The sequence below is a fragment of the Pinus tabuliformis genome, chromosome 2_1 (genome assembly GCF_031772625.1).
Source record: "Pinus tabuliformis cultivar Carrire ecotype Pingquan chromosome 2_1, CPIR1, whole genome shotgun sequence".
Lineage (NCBI taxonomy): Eukaryota > Viridiplantae > Streptophyta > Pinopsida > Pinales > Pinaceae > Pinus > Pinus tabuliformis.
In genome coordinates this window covers 173,482,134-173,488,133 of record NC_142299.1, presented here as the reverse complement: position 1 = coordinate 173,488,133, position 6,000 = coordinate 173,482,134, and positions in this window count along the sequence as shown.

Sequence of the window (6,000 nt, the reverse complement as noted above, 5' to 3'; positions counted from 1 at the left end):
TACTTTTTATAACAAAGATTATCTTCAGAAGAGTAGCGAAAATGGGCCACAAAGACATTGGGTTATGACTTTGAAATCATCTACAAAAAAGAGAAGCAAAATGTTGTTGCAGATGCACTCTAAAGAAAGGATGAGGATGTGGAAGAATTCTTTGTGACATTTCTATTATCCAACCAGATTGGATAAACAAAGCAAGGGATGAAAGGAAGAATGACGAAGAAATGTGGGCACCCATTCAAAAGTTGCAGCAATATCCTAGTACATCTGATACATTTAGCTGGAAAAATTATTCATTGTGGTACAAATATCGCTTATACCTCTGTAAGAATTCCAAACTCAAACAAAATATTCTTCTAGAATTGCACACCTCTCCCTCAGGAGGGGATTCGTTATTTTTAAAAACTTACCACAGGGTTAAGAAGGAATTTTTTTGGGATGGCCTTAAATCTGATATTCAAATGTTTGTGGCAGAATGTTTGGTTTTCCAACAAAATAAAGTTGATACAATTAAGACCCCAGTTCTGTTAAAACCTTTATCCATTCCAAGTCAACGTTGGGATGAGGTTTCAATGGATTTTCTCACAGGTTTACCCAAGTCCGAAGGAAATAGTGTCATCATGGTGGTATTTGATAGAATTACCAAGTATGCACACTTTTTTGCATTATCTCATCCACTTAAAGCTAGTACATTTGCTATCGCATTTATGGAAACAATTCAAAATCTACATGGAAACCCAAATATTATTGTAAGCGACAGAGATCATATTTTCACTGGAAATTTTTGGACATAATTATTTTCTTGTTTGGGTACTCAGTTAGCTCATAGCTAATCTTATCATCCTCAATCTGATGGTAAAACTGAGATACTGGACAAATGTTTGGAAGGATATCTTCATTTATTTGTATTTGATAAATAGACACAATGGGTAAAATGGTCTGGTTGAATGGTGGTATAACACTTCCTTCCACACTACAACAAAAATGACCCATTTATGGAACTTTATAGATATCATCCACCATCCATCACATCATATTTAAGAGAAAATTCGAAGGTTCAAGCAGTGGAAGATCACATCAAGCATCAAAAAAAAATTCTCCAACTCTTAAAGGATAACCTCACTTTGGCGCAAAATAGAATGAAACAACAGACATATCAACATCGCAGCGAAAGAAGTTTTGATGTAGGTGACTGGGTATTTATACGACTACAACCATACAAACAAATGTCCCTCAAGCAAGCTAAAAAGGATAATAAATTATCACTAAAGCATTATGGTCCATATAAGGTGTTGCAAAAGATTGGTATGATGGCATACAAATTGGAACTTCCTACATCTTCCCGAGTTCACCCAGTTTTCCATGTTTCATGCTTAAAGAAGATTATAGGTGACAAGCTCCCAGTTCAAACAATATTGCCAGAACTTGACGAGGAAGGAAAAATCATATTGGAACCTGAAGCAGTGATAGAAACAAGAACTCGACAACGACAAAATCAATCAATTTCATAGTATCTCATCAAATGGAAGAACTTACCCGCTGAAGATTCCACATGGGAGGATGAGAATTTTATACACAAGCATCCAGAACTACTCAAGCGTTGAGGACAACACTTTTTTAAAGGATAGGGGCATGTTAGGTCCTTATAATACTAGTGTATTCCCTTATTATTATTTTCATTATAGCCCCTTATTGTTATTTTTGTGCCCATGTTGTCCCCATATTGTTATTATTGTGCCCCATAGAAGCCCACTATTGTTATTATGATGACCTTACATTATTATTGTTATGTTGGCTCTGATTATATTTTAGCCCCTTAGACTCCTATATATAGAAAGGAGGTCTTGCCATTTGTATCATCCAAGAATTGTTCATTTATGTAATGTAAAGGAGGTTTCCCCCTCAAAGAGGCTACTTTTGAAGTCATTGATCTGTCTCTTTCTTCTATTTTGTGAGTTGGTTTCATAATAGTGTCCAGTTTCCTCTAGAGCCTTATGGTGCCAGAAAGGAAGGAGGAAATTTGGTGGCCTCACCCATATGGGCATTGTTGAGATCACCATTATTGTGGTATAAAAAATTTGGAACCAAGGGGTAATGAGGAGCCCTACATTTCCCCAAAACCAGGGCCCTTATTTTAATGCTCTCTCCACATATTCTTAGGTATCAAACTAAACAATAAAGAATCACTTTGAGAAAAGGTATATGTCATAGTTTTTGGTCTAGGTTGTGAAATCCCACTAACGAAAAGCATCAGATTGGGGCCAAAAACCATTGAATTTGCAAATCACTACCCTAGATTGAAGGATAGGGAAAAGTTGGTTTACCTTTGTTATATTTACCTCCATGGTTGGAACTTGTTGCTGATATTCAACAATGTAAGGTCCATGATTGTATTACGGTAGATCGGATGGGTTAGAACCTTTGCCCCACTCTGCATTTTTATAAGAAACAATTCCTCCTAGGTTTTTAGCTACTAAAGCACCCCCTTGTAGCCTTATATTCAAGCCAATGGTGAAATATCTTGAGATTTTATAACCCTGCAACTAAAAACAATCATGTAGTTGCTACCCATCATGAAGGAGACACTGAGTATCAACAAGATATCCCATATGTTTCTCTATCTGTTACTTGATATTCATCACATAATCCAAACCTGAAACCAAGAAAAGGAGGGATTTCCCATTAGTGTCCTTAATAAAGATTTGAAAATCGCCCCCTCCCCCCTAATTCAAAAATTTGAACCCTTCACCAAATCCAAATAGACTATGGTCTAAGTTCTTATCTTGTAGATATGTTACATTAAGTGAGCTACCCATATTGTATGAGCTAGAATTTGGGATTGTGGCCCAATAAAAACTTAGCAATAGGCCGAAATCAACTTGATATATAGCAACAATAGAAAGTGGCCAAAAAAAAACTCTTCAGTTGGTGTCTCAACCCCCATCAACCTTCCTTCCTACACTAAAATACAGTTTATAGCCTCACTCTATTTTGTACCTTTGGTACCATGCACTTTGTGCGGACCCTCAACATATGTTTGAGCTACAGTGTAGTGATCTTGATGGTGAACTTTTAGCTTAGGTGCATTACTCTTATGAACATGTGATAAGATTTATAAATAACTCCAGAATCTGCATTGTTCATTCTTTGATCGACAAGATTCGTATGCATGTTTGTCTCATCTATCTGTTTGTCAAAATGCAGTGAGTTTATGTCCATCATCTAGGGTTTCTCTAACACGAGGGCCCTGATATTTTCCAGCAAGGAAAGGTCGAAGAGAATTGAGGAAGCTTTGACCTCTCTCTCTCTCTCTCTCGTATATATATATATATATATATATATATATATATATATATATATATATATTAGTTTATTTATTTAATTGCCTTTATCTTGGGTGGTTGGAAGGAATGATTGTCGAGTGATTGAGAAGTTGTTCCAGTGTATTCTGCAAGTGGATAAGGCCTCTTGGAGACCACTTCTCTGGAAATTTGTGGGCAATCCCTACTATGGGTGCGATTGTTTTTTCTCGTTGAATAAATTGCCATAGAAGTGAACTTGTGTGTGGAGGCAACATCATTGGCTCACGTTTCTGAGCACTTGGTGAAAGCAATGAAGTTGTTCAAATAGTGAATTGTGGACCTGTGATTGTTTTTGTAGAGAAGAGACTGCTACTTTCAAGTCATTATAAATGGGTATTGATGTTTTGTCTATGTCTATAGCTGATTTTTTTTCCTTCACCTATTTCACTGGAGTTTTTTTTTAAGGCAGTTTAATTAAATAAATCAAATGAAATTTTATACCAGCTACATTTCTAAGTTGGCAATTTGAGAGGAGAAACATTGTATATTCGATACCTTTGGAGTGTCTACAATTTGAAATGTCAAAAGGTCAATATTATAGTTTATGATTGTGTAGACGATCCATGTGCAGTTCATATTGATTAGAGGTGACTTTGAATTGGGATTTTCATTGATGCTGCAAAAAGAAGTGAAAATTTAATTTTTTGGATTTTGAGGTTAACCTTGAAGGCTTACAGCAACTATTCATAATTTATTTGTGAAATTACTTTGTAAAAAAGGTGCATTTTCGGTTGAACTTGACACCCGAGATTGACTTAAATGGCTCAAATTAAAAATGTATTAGAAATATTAAAAAATATTATTAGTTCCACTGCTGATGTAACTGTAAATGTTAGCAAATGAAGTATTATTGATATTAGATTCTATTTCCATGATGCATCGATAAAACTGAATTTCTCTAGATTGAGTCTCAAGTACAATGAGATGATCCTTATTCCAAATAGCAGTCGAAGAGTAATGAAGCCATATGAGGAGCAAGTTTGGATATAGTGGAAAGTCATGTTCATACAACAATATGCACGAGTCATTTGCATACATATGTGAAGCCTGTCGTTCCCAAAACCTTTATAATATCGTTGGAATAAATTACGCATAACAAACACAAAAGTGGTTTGGGATATAAAAAGGATGTCCTAGATGTATCTTTTCACATTCCAAATTTTGTTAAACCTATACATTTTTGTAGTGCTGAATTTCTGGATGGTGTTGTTCCAAAACAATTTGATCGATGTCAACAATGTAATAGAGTTTGACATGTGAAAGATCAATGTTTTGATCTTCACCTATGTGAGAATTGTGGAAAGTGCAATCACCATTCAAACAAATGTTCTAGAAAGAAGACTATTGCAAGAGAGAAACTAAATTTTGGATGGATTGCTTCTTGGGATTGGTCAAAAACAACTAAGAAGTTCCACGGATCATACCACAGGATATGTTTTAGAGCGTTGATCAACCTTGTAGTGATGAAGAGATTCATATTCTCGCCTTGTATCGGACAAGGGGGGAATTGATGGAATTGATGGTCCACTACAGGTTTGAATATTTTTTAAGTAAGCCTGAGACAACGATCAAAGTTTCCGCTATAGTCTAGAGTTTGAGTTCAGATTCAGAGTTGTAGACATATTTGTCTTGATTTAATATCTATGAGGATGATCATGGTTGCATGTTTTTGGGATGTTGAGTTGGTTTTTCTAATAACTTCTATGAAGGTTCTAGAGTTGGTGTTCGTTGAGACCTTGAGTTCTCCCATATTTTGGTATCATTTGTGGTTTTCTCTTAAAAACCACCATCTTCAATTTGTGGTTATCCTTGAAAAGCATTTTTGAGAGACATTTGATTCTTGGCTAAGATACATTTTTGCATTTTGAGCTCTCATTCTTGGAATTTGATACATCCCTTCAGATTAAAGGGGGAATGTTAGAAAACTAATCCTCGGGATTAGGTTTGTGTTTTGGTGAGTAGTTATTAGAGTACAAGAAGACCAAGAAATTGAATGAACAGTTTCATTATGTATTTATATGTATATTGTGTACAACATTCTTTGACATCAATTATTAATATAGTTGAGTTGGTTTCCAATATCATGTGTCTTACAGTATTGATAAGCCATGGTATTGGCCCATGGTATTGTAACAAAACATATTTACAAGTTAATAATATCCATGGTAAAGTGGGGTTGAATAACCATGGTTAAGTATCTTGTTATATTTAAATTTTATTATAAGTATTAAGTTTTTAAGTGCTTATTAACTAAATTTAATTATGACCACAAAATCATTATTAGTATCTGCCAAGGCAAGACTCTAGAAATGGATTTTTCTGTTGATCACTATTAGTTTAACATTGACCAATGCAAATTATAATGTTTAACTTTGAAAATCAAATATTTATTTTTCAATATTAATAAAAAAAACTAGTTTTCAAACATTTGATTGGACCATAACTTGAAGGTCTTATTGTAGCCTTCGCACAATTTTTGTAATGATTTTTTAGTCTTAAGCTTTGCAAGAAAACCATCCAAAAATAAAATCTTTGAAACTAGTTGATACTCACGTAAAAAACATATTTACCATAAGTTACTTCCCACCATAATTTAAGTTTTTGTATAAAAAAATGATAGGAATAAGATGCAAATAAATAT